Source organism: Boleophthalmus pectinirostris, unplaced genomic scaffold, assembly GCF_026225935.1.
Source record: "Boleophthalmus pectinirostris isolate CB_2022bp ecotype Guang Dong unplaced genomic scaffold, ASM2622593v1 HiC_scaffold_17, whole genome shotgun sequence".
In the NCBI taxonomy this organism is placed as follows: Eukaryota; Metazoa; Chordata; class Actinopteri; order Gobiiformes; family Gobiidae; genus Boleophthalmus; species Boleophthalmus pectinirostris.
Genome location: NW_026571115.1, coordinates 34494022 through 34506112, shown reverse-complemented (window position 1 = coordinate 34506112; position 12091 = coordinate 34494022).

Genomic DNA, 12091 nt, shown 5'->3' with positions numbered 1-12091 from the left:
TTTGTTTTGTTTTGTTTTGTTTTTTCACTTGTATTTCTGGTCCTGTAGCTTTTTCTTACAGCCACGTGACACAACTACAGCAGCAGATTATGAAAAAGCAGATTGTACTGAAAAAAATGATGTATAACACTTCATTAGGGGGTAAAAGGGGGAGTTTAAACAGCAAAATCAAGAAAAAAATCCAGGCAAGGACAAATGTATTATGAAATTGCCCTTAGGTTTTGAAGGGTTAACGGTTAATAATTTATTTCTGAGGATTAAAAGACGAGAAATCTTTCCGTATGTCAAAAAAAAAGCTCTTCTCTGACATGAAATAGGCTACAAGACACCTAAGGGTTAATCAGTCTGACCATATTCTGGGAAAATCAGAGAAGCACAAACAAAGGCATGAGAGATTGTACTCATTATGAAAACATGCACACAAACGCACACACACACACACACACAAACGCACACACACACACACAAAACGCACACACACTCGGAGGCCTAATGTTGTCTGAACAAACTACACGCACATATGATTGCGTTGCGCTGCCGCGGGCCATGTCATTTCCATAATAATTCATGAGGCCATTTTGTGTTGGCGCTCTTCATCTCATTTCACTGATGTTCTCGTCTGCGTACGCCGTTGAACTCTGACCCCGCCGTCACGTGACTTTAAAGACACGTACTGACGGTCCTGCGGGACAACGGCGTGACAGGGTTGACGCTTTCGGACCGGCGGCGTAACGGCGCTGGCGTTAAAGAAACAATGGTGTAGCGGTTACGGGCAAATGGTGTAACAGAAATGACGGCTACGGACGAATACAGCACTGACCGTTATGAACCAATGGTGTAACAGCACTGACCGTTATGAACCAATGGTGTAACAGAAATGACGCTATGATCCATAGTGTAACAGCACTGACCGTTATGGACTTGTAGTGTAACAGCACTGACCGTTATGGATCCATAGTGTAACAGCACTGACCGTTATGGACTTGTAGTGTAACAGCACTGACCGTTATGGATCCATAGTGTAACAGCACTGACCGTTATGAACCAATGGTGTAACAGCACTGACCGTTATGAACTAATGGTGTAACAGCACTGACCGTTATGAACTTGTAGTGTAACAGCACTGACCGTTATGGACCAATAGTGTAACAGCACTGACCGTTATGAACCAATGGTGTAACAGCACTGACCGTTATGAACTAATGGTGTAACAGCACTGACCGTTATGAACCAATGGTGTAACAGCACTGACCGTTATGAACCAATGGTGTAACAGCACTGACCGTTATGGACCGGTGGTGTAACAGCACTGACCGTTATGGACTAATGGTGTAACAGCACTGACCGTTATGAACCAATTGTGTAACAGCACTGACCGTTATGAACTTGTAGTGTAACAGCACTGACCGTTATGAACCAATGGTGTAACAGCACTGACCGTTATGGATCGGTGGTGTAACAGCACTGACCGTTATGGACTAATGGTGTAACAGCACTGACCGTTATGAACCAATGGTGTAACAGCACTGACCGTTATGAACTTGTAGTGTAACAGCACTGACCGTTATGGATCAATGGTGTAACAGCACTGACCGTTATGAACTTGTAGTGTAACAGCACTGACCGTTATGAACCAATGGTGTAACAGCACTGACCGTTATGGACCAATGGTGTAACAGCACTGACCGTTATGGATCGGTGGTGTAACAGCACTGACCGTTATGAACTTGTAGTGTAACAGCACTGACCATTATGAACCAATGGTGTAACAGCACTGACCGTTATGGACTTGTAGTGTAACAGCACTGACCGTTATGGACCAATGGTGTAACAGCACTGACCGTTATGGATCCATGGTGTAACAGCACTGACCGTTATGGACAATGGTGTAACAGCACTGACCGTTATGGACCAATGGTGTAACAGCACTGACCGTTATGAACTTGTAGTGTAACAGCACTGACCGTTATGAACCAATGGTGTAACAGCACTGACCGTTATGGATAATGTGTAACAGCACTGACCGTTATAATGGTGTAACAGCACTGACCGTTATGGATCAATGGTGTAACAGCACTGACCGTTATGGACCAATGGTGTAACAGCACTGACAGTTATGGATCAATGGTGTAACAGCACTGACCGTTATGAAAAAATTGTGTAACAGTAGTGACAGTAAGTGACCAATTTTCTAACAGTAGTGACTATTGTTGACCAGTGGTGTAACAGCATTGACAGGTATGGATCAATGGTGTAACAGCATTGACCAATGGAGTAACAGCTTTGAGGGTGCAGGACGAATGGTGTAACAGCTGTAACAGTTATGAACCAAAGTTCTAACTGCGCTGACACTTTTGGATTAATGGTGTAACAGCACTGACAGCTATGGACCAATGGTGTAACAGTAGTGTCTATAATTGACCAATAGTGTAACAGTAATGACTTATTGACTAATGGTGTAACGGTATTGACTATAATTGACCAATGGTGTGACAGTAATGACTATTATTGATCAATGGTGTAACAGCATTGACAATTATTGACATATTTTGTAACAGTAGTGACTATTATTGACAATGGTGTAACAGCAATAACAGTTTTGGATCAATGGCGTAACAGTACTGACAGTGAAGGAACAATGGTGTAACAGTAGTGACCGTTATGGGCCAATGGTGTTCAGTGATGTAACAGCACTGACATTTATGGTGACATTGGTGTTACAGCACTGACAGTTACGGACCAGTTCTATCATAGTCACATTTTAATGCTACTGTTTTGATGAATTACAACAGTTTTGGATCATTGCATCATGAACAAGTATTTAGAAACACGTGTAGTTCACGCTTAACAAAGGTATTATTATCAAATTCATGCTTTAGTTAGAAAAAAAACAGCTACTATTAAATTCTCGACTGCTGTACAACATTTCTGAATGTCTCTCCTCGCTCTTCGCTCTTCATTTTCCAGTTCATGTTGTTCACAAAAACCATGAAACCACATTCACAGTGGAATTTTCTGAACACGGGTGTGGAGTGTGCTTCATTTTCATGCACATCACAGGAGGTGGAGTGCGTGTGTGTTCGTGTGTGTGTGTGTGTGTGTGTGTGTGTGTGAGAGTGCACGTGTGTGTGTGTGTGTGTGTGTGTGTGCGTGTGTGTGTGTGTGTGTGTGTGTGTGTGTGTGTGTGTGTGTGTGTGTGTGTGTGTGTGTGTGTGTGTGTGTGTGTGTGTGTGTGAGAGTGCACGTGTGTGTGTGTGTGTGTGTGAGTGCACGTGGATCAGATAACATGTAATGAATTCATTAGCTGCTCATTAGCATAAAGCTGCTGCAGAGGCCAGGCCCGCAGCAGCAGCAGCAGCAGCAGCAGTGGGGGGTTTACACCACGGACCACCACTGTGTACGTGTGTGTGTGTGTACGTGTGTGTGTGTGTGTGTCTAATGTGAAAAAGGGCTCGTTTAAAGGGTCTATAATGTCGTCCGTTTGGAGTCTTTCATAAATACATGTTGTGTTTCTGTGTGGGATTAAACTGTAAACACATGTAAAGATCACGTTTTTACTCTGTTTTTACTCTTTGTAAACTGTGATACGGATCTGAAACGGATTTGAAACAGAAACAGCTCCGTTGACTTTCTGTTTATAAAGGTATTTCACACAAAAAAAAAAAAAAAAAAACAAAAAAAAAACTGGAGGGTTAAAATTTCAGGGTGAAATATTTCAGTTGTTTTAATACAAAAAGAGTTAAATGGAGGTTCGAGTTGGGGTTATTTCCCAGAGTTGATACGGTTAAAGCTGATTCAACTTCTCTTACTGTTAATTCAACTTCCCTTAGTAGTAATTTAACTTTGCCTTAGTGTTAATTCAACTTCCCCTAGTGTTAACTCAATTTACCTTAGTGTTAATTTAACTTTCTCTCAGTGATAATTCAACTTCTAGTGTTAATTCAACTTCTTAGTGTTAATTCAACTTCTTAGTGTTAATTCAACCTCCTCTAGTGTTAATTCAACTTCTCTTAGTGTTAATTCAACTTCTCATGTTAATTCAACTTTCCTTATTGTTAATTCTACTTCTCTTAGTGTTAATTCAACTTTTCCTAGTGTTAATTTAACTTCCTTTAGTGTTACTTTGGCTCCTCCCACCCACCACTTCAAACTCCCATGCGAGAAGACCAGTTTGAACCAGTTTTGTTCATAATTTCATCTTAAATTACCTCAAATAAAGTGTAAAAATAAAACAACTCTTTGTGTTGTTCAGTTAAATCAGGATAACTCTACAAAGTGTTCTCCGTTTACTCTCAAAACGTTAATATAACTCTTGATTTCGGGGTTAAACAGGAACTTTGGTCCAGTGTTACTTAATTAACATTTCCAAAAAAAGTTAAATTAACTCTAGAACAGATTAGACTCATATAAACTGTGAGAAAATGTTAAAATTGATTCTGTGAGAGTCGATTTTAACACTTTACTCGGCAGATGTATGTGTTTTTATCACTGAAAAACACCTCGGCTTCAGGACATGATTGAACCGTGTGTATGTGACGTCGTCTGTCGATCATAGTTAAGTCCAGAGAGTGGGCGGAGACAGGGGGTAGGTGAAAACAGACATTTTATGAGGACACAAGCCTCAGCTGCAGGACAAATACAGGATTACTCCACTGAAATAAAAGTGTCAGTATGTTTGTGATGAGGGCGTTAGAATTAAATTAAAAGTTCATACATGTTCCTTTACACGTGTGAACCCAGGTCGTCTCAGTCTGGACGCCACAGACTCCAACAAACACACGAGCTGTTCCCGCTGTGTCCACGTGCTTCTCCCCCAGGTCTGTTTACAGAGTGTAGTTTGTATGTGTAGCTCCCTCTTGTGGCTCAACAGATGTACTGCTCTTTTCTTCATCTCTCTTTCTCTCTATGTGTGTGTTTTATGAAGAAAGGTTGGATTTCTCTGCAGGGTTTGGCAGCACTGGGCCCTCTGGTGGTGGAGAGGGAGTCAGCGTCTTACATACAGAGTGTCCCAAACTATCTGAAGTCATTTTAAAAGCAATTATCTTGAAAACTACGAAGTCTTGCTGAATAAAATTTAACAGTTAAGTTGTTGAACATCATAAGTTTATGCCAAACACACTGAATCTATCAGATTTTTTAGCCCTGCATAATCAGCTGATCTCTTAAAATTTTTTGGTACCAAGTCCAGATTTGTTTTCCAGTTGGTGAAGTTTTTTCCAAATGTTGCGCTGAAGCTGCACAGTCTTGGGTGAGCGTGTGAAACACAAAATTACTTCTCTTTGGGAGTGAACAGCTCAACCTCAAAACAACAAAACTAACACATTAAATATAAAATCTTGATCTGTTTCTCTACATTCTGTGAAAATTTGAGGTTAATTCAACAAGAACTGACAAAATTATTGGCCTGTGAAATGATGTCAGATGTTTTGGGACAACCTGTATGTGTGTATCTGCAGCAGGGAAGATTAATAAAAGAAAATGTGTTTTCTGTCAGCTGGACTGGAATTTTGTTTAGTTTTTTTAGTGTCCACCAGCATCTGAGCAGACCTGAAGATTCTCCTTGGATGAGCTGTGAAAGAACTTCACTCAAAAAAGAAAGACAAACTTTTGTCCAGTTGACAGAATACAATTTAACTTTTACTGTGGATCCCACCTGATCCTACTGTGGGACACAGACAGAGAGGCAGCTTCTTCAAAATATGTTAAACTGATAAAAGTCTTAGTCTAAAAAGTATTTTTATGCATTTTAATTGTGGTATTATGTTTATACAGCACTTTTCCACATTCAAGGCTCAAAGTGTTTTACATCAAGAAACCACATCACCCATTCACACACACATTCATACACTCACACACCAGTGAACTCAGACACTGGGGATGAGGTGGGGTAAGTGTTTTGCCCAAGGACACAACTACAGCATTCATCTGTGGGAGCTGGAATCTCACCACCAACCTGTGGGTCAGTGGATCTGATGCTCTACCAGTGATTCGTGACGTATGTAATGCGCCGCCAACGGGGCCCAAATCCAGTAGGAAGAAGGACAATAACGTCTTTCCCCTTGATAAAATTCACCAAAAATTCTAATTCTCTTTGTTCCGGCTTTAAATCCTCGATCTCAGGAATCGTTGCCTGACACAGAATATATGACTCTTCACTGATTGGCTGGTGCCCAAACTCGCACTTCCAGGGTTTTGGGAAATCGTCTAGACCAGGGGTGCTCAATACGTCGATCTCGATCTACCAGTCGATCGCCAAGGTCGTGTGGGTAGATCGCCGTGTCTCGTCTCGGACTCTCGTTTGGACTCGGTCTTGTCTCTCACTCGAGGTCTGACACTCAACAAGTGTGATCATATTTCATTCCGGCCGCTGCTGTTGGTAATAAACTTGTAGCGGGTGCAGGAGCGTGTGGGGCGTCTCAGTGCAGCCTGTGCGCTCATTTGAAACCCGCGGAGACTCTACGGCGCATCACAAACACACACGCTCCCTATGCACGGCTCGTCTGCGACAGCGTGTGCCCTCGTGTACCAGCGTGCATCACAGGGCAGGTTCAACTTCCTAAACATCCTACCTGTCCATCTGCCTCACGTCAGCACGCCGCCCCTCGCCTTTTCACGCTCTCGCTCCTTCCTGCGTACAGCCAACACAAGCCCCTCCCACAGTGCGGCTGATTAGAAGAGCAAGACCAAACGTGAAGCAAAAACCAGTCTAAATTTGTGTTCCAGTGTTGGCACAAAGCAGGTCTACAGCATAGAGCGGATCTACAGAACAGACCTACTGCCACATTTGGCTGAAGTTTGTCTAACAAAAGTGACAAATGCATCTGTGTTTGTCACGATGTGCGTTTGGTTTGGTAAACGTGCAGAGGCTGGTAAATATCACTGCAAAACCAGAAAAGAATGAAACTCCAGTTTGGAACTTTAAAAAACAGGTTTAAAAATCTTCCTTCACTTTTTTCACAGTTTTGTGTAAAGTGCCAGAGGAAGTTCTGTTAAAGAAGAGGTTCTCAAACTGTGGGGGAGGGTCCAAAAAAGGGGCACAGAGTGTTTCAGTGCAGTTTGTTTGACTTTGTATTAGGTCGATCATTTTGACTTGGTCATTTTGTAAGTAGGTCACATGATGAAAAAGTGTGAACACCTCTGATCTAGTTTATTCTGATTCCTGATCTAGTCTCTGGAGGGAAATTAAATTGCGCGGAGGCACTAGGTGGTGTCAGTCTGGTAAACAGTAGAAACCTTATGGAGCCAATTTTCACGTGTCTTGAACAACCCCTAAATATTTATTAATTTGCATAAAATTTGGACCCAAATATTCTGGTCAGACATGGAAACAAATGCAGAGTTTTAATGTAGAGAATCTAAAAAATAAAACTCTAGTGTGCACCTAAATGAGAAAATAAAAGTCTAAATAATGGACGTAAGTTAAATTAATGTGTATTGCAGTTAATTTAATGAAAATGTAAATGAAATAATAGTAACAGTAAGAGTGTGGAGCAGCGGCAGACGTGTAGAAAAACAAAACGAGTGGATCAGTTTTTATCTAGTTTTTAGTTTTTAGTTTGAGCTTCTGGACGCAGCAGTGAAAGAGTTAACAGAGTCCGACCGTCTTCACTTTAATCTTCATAAGACCGACTAAACAGGACTAATGACACGTCCTCCTCCTCCTCCTCCTCCTCCTCCTCCTCTTCCTCCTCCTCCTCCTCCTCCTCCTCCTCCTCCTCTTCCCCCTCTCCTCCTCCTCCTCCTCCTCCTCTCCTCTCTCCTCCTCCTCCTCCTCCTCCTCCTCTCTCCTCCTCCTCCTCCTCCTCCTCCTCCTCTCTCCTCCTCCTCCTCCTCCTCTTCCTCCTCCTCCTCCTCCTCCTCCTCTCCTCTCCTCTTCCTCCTCTTCCTCCTCCTCCTCTTCCTCCTCCTCCCTGACCGGGCGTTACCGCGGAGACGGATGGTGGGCCAGGCTAAACGATGCGGAACTTTCTTTAATAGGAGGAACAAGAGGCGCTCAGGAACGAGACGTAATGGAGAAATATGAGGGAGGAGAGGAAAGAGAGAGAGGGAACAGAGGAGAGAGGAGAGAGAGGGAACAGAGGAGAGGAGGAGAGAGAGAGGGAACAGAGGAGAGGAGAGAGGAGAGGAGAGGAGAGAGGAGGAGAGAGAGAGGAGAGAGAGAGGAGGAGAGAGAGAGAGAGGAGAGGAGGGGAGAGAGAGGAGGAGGAGGGAGGAGAGGAGAAGAGGAGAGGAGGAAGAGGAGGAGGAGAGGAGGAGAGGAGAGAGGGAGAGGAGGAGAGAGAGAGGAAGAGAGGAGAGAGAGGAGAGAGAGGAGAAGAGAGAGGAGAGAGGAGAGGAGAGGAAAGAGGAGGAGAGAGAGGAGGAGAGAGGAGAGGAGAGGAGAGGAGGAGAGGAGGAGAGGAGAGAGGAGAGAGAGAGGGAGAGAGAGAGAAGGAGAGAGAGGGAGAAGAGGAGGAGAGAGGAGAGAGGAGAGAGAGGAGAGAGAGGAGAGAGGAGAAGAGGAGAGGAGAGGAGGAGAGGAGACGAGGAGAGGAGAGAAAGAGAAGAGGAGAGGAGGAGAGGAGAGAGAGGAGAGAGAGGAGAGGAGAGAGGAGAGAGAGAGGAGGAGAGGGGAGAGGAACAGAGGAAAGGAGAGAGAAGAGGAGAACAGAGGAGAGGAGGAGAAGAGAGGAGAGAAAGAGAAGAGGAGAGGAGAAGAGGAGAGGAGAGAAGGAGAAGAGGAGAGAGAGGAGAAGAAGAGAGAAGAGGAGAGGAGTGGAGGAAAGGAGAAGAGGAGAACAGAGGAGAGAAGGAAAGGAGGAGAGGAGAGAAGGAGAAGAGGAGAGGAGAGGAGGAGAAGTGGAGAGGAGAGAGGAGAGGAGAGGAGAGGAGAGAGGAAACAGAGGAGAGAGAGGAGAGAGGAGAGGAAGAGGAGGAGAGGAGGAGGAGAGAGGAGAGGAGGAGAAGGAAAAGAGAACAGAGGAGGAGAGGAGGAACAGGAGGACAAGGTTCTGAGGAAGAACAAAGTTTATCTCTGAATTGTAAAAGTTCAGATTTTCATGATGCAAATTTTAAAATGAAACTAAAGAGAAACACCTCCTCTCCACAGATCTGACCTGACCTCTGACCTCCACCGCCCCCTGCTGACTTAAAGAGGAACACGCACAACATACACACACGAAAAAGAACAAAATACTCAAACTGTTATGGATTTTACATCAGCAAGTTTATTATTTTTTGTGTTTGTTTATTTTTTGCTGTATTTATAACGAAAATAAAAATAATAATTATCAAATTTCCACAAGAAGAAACATAAAAAATATTGTAAACGTACTTTCCCGGGATCCAGAACACACAAACTAAATAAATAAACAAACAAATAAATAAATAAATAAATAAAAACGACAAAAGCAAAAGTCCTGCAGTGTTCCAATAAAACCAGCAGAGGGCGCGCTCAGTCCACACGTTCTACAAAATCCTTCATTATTTACCTCAAAATAATAATATTATTCAAGTAGAATTACACAATACTGGTCCAAGAATTGACTCGAGTAAAAGTAAAGGAGTATTTGAAGTACTACAAGAAGTAAATGATTTTTTTTTTTCCCTTTTGCTTATGTAAAAATAAACTGCAATGCTCCGGTTTATTGCAGTACTACGGAATAACCACAAGAGGGAGACATTTTACAGCAAAACAAATATCGAGACGCTTTAAAATGTTCAGAATTTTTATTATATTTATTTAATATTTCTGTCTGGTTTACAGTTTGTTTGTTTTTTCAGTAGTTTTAGTACATTTGCTAAAATTGGTTTACTTTAATCTTTTCATTCAAACATCTGAACAGGAATTATTTGGAACATTTCTCGTGAGTTTTCAAAGTTCTCAGGCTCTTTTTCAGAAAAACTCTCATTCACAAACACACATGATCAGTGAATTCTGCTTGTTTTTTTTTGTTTTTTTTGTTGTTTTGTTTTTTTTTGGTAAAGAACATCAGCCAAGACACGATCACTTTCAAACTCAAACAGAACCTCGAAAAACATACAATTTATGAGTTCTCAAAATCTAACAAAGGATTTCAAACTTATGGTGGTTAAATATTCAAAATTAAAATCTGGGACACATTGGAATGGTTAATTGTTAAATGACTCGACTCAAACGTGTCAGTATTTAATCTGAGGTACTTCTGTCCTTGCATTTTATTTATTATTATTTATTATTTTGCCTTTTATTCATTTTTCAAGCATGTTTTTCTGTATTTTAGCTGAAAGGAAAAGACAATACACTGGAATTTTTACTTTTTTTTTTTTTTTTTTTTTGACAAATTGGTCAAAAATAGGAACAACTGGGACATTTCTTGTATCAAACTGGGACAAATCACTGGTTTTGGATAAATCAGGAGAGGAAAGGGGACACAGGGCTCATCTAATAATAAATAAAAAAATAAATAAATATAAAATAATAAAAAATAAAAAATAAAAAATAAATAAAATAAAAAAAATAAATAAAAATTAAATTAAATTAAATAAAATAAAATAAAAAAAAAAATTATAAAAAGGGTGGTGGGTGGTTGGTTTAGAGTTTCAAAAACTCAATCGTTGCCACTTTCAAAAAAAAAAATTTTAGCTGAAAGAAAAAGACAATACACTGGAAATTTTACTTTTTTTTTTTTTTTTTTAAATTGGTCAAAAAATAGGAACAACTGGGACATTTCTTGTATCAAACTGGGACAAATCACTGGTTTTGGATAAATCAGGAGAGGAAAGGGGACACAGGGCTCATCAATAATAAATAAAAAAAATAAATAAAATAAAAAAAATAATAATAATAAAAAAATAAAAAAAATAAAAAATAAATAAAAAAAAAAAAATAATAAATAAATAAAATAAAAATTAAATTAAATTAAATTAAATTAAATTATAAAAAGGGTGGTTGGGTGGTTGGTTTAGACTGTTTCAAAAACTCAATAAATCGTTGCCACTTTCTAAAAAAAAAATTTTGTATTTTAGCTGAAAGAAAAAGACAATACACTGGAAATTTTCCTTTTTTTTTTTTTTTTTTTTAAATTGGTCAAAAATAGGAACAACTGGGACATTTCTTGTATAAAACTAGGACAAATCACTGGTTTTGGATAAATTCACTGGGACAGGGGACACAGGGCTCATCTAATAAATAAATAATAAATAAAATGGGAGTGGGCTCATCTAATAATAAATAAATAAATTAAAATAAAAATGGGGTGGGAGTGGGCTCATCTAATAAATAAATAAATAAAAATAAAAATGGGGGGTGGGGTCATCTAATAATAATAATAAATAAATAAATAAAATAAAAATGGGGGGGTGGGCTCATCTAATAAATAAATAAAAACAAGGAAGAAAGAAATTTCTGGTAGAGATTTTGGTTTGTAAAATATTCGGCGCGATGACTTTAAACAGTTCAACTCTGTAGAAACCTTTTTAAAAAGAGTACAGTTGAGTAGATGTTGTGTTTTGGAAAATATGGAGCTCTGGAGTTGATGAATTGTGCATTGAGTTTTGTTTGTTTTAATTTATATTTTGTCTCTTATATGTACAATGAGTGGAGATGTGAATGCAAATTTGTTGTTCATCAAATGATCCAATAAAAAAAAAAAAAAAAAATGGGGGGTGGGTGTTTGGTTTAGACTGTTTACAAAAAAAGTCAACGTTCTAAAAATTTGTTTACGTTACATTTCTTGGAATACCTAATCTTCTCTACGTTCAAAAAGGACATAAAATTCAGCATAATATTAATTGTATTTCTTTGTAAAAAGCAGTAAATATTGTTTGGACGAGCTGGTAACACACTGATGAGTTTAAGTTATGAAAAAGTGGGGTTTCCTTACAAAAAAAAAGAGATTATGTGCTTATTTTCAACAGAGAAAAATGTCAGAGCGACTAAATTTGCGACTAGTCTGAGATAAAAACACAACAGCGGTATTTTTTTATTTTATTTTATTTTATTTATTGAACACGTCTCACAAAGTAACATCAGTGCAGCGTGAGAGTGGAGTGACAAAAGCGACAACGAGTTCAGTCCGGTCACGGCCCCTCATGAACTCGAGTGACATGATAACGCAGATTTTATTTTATT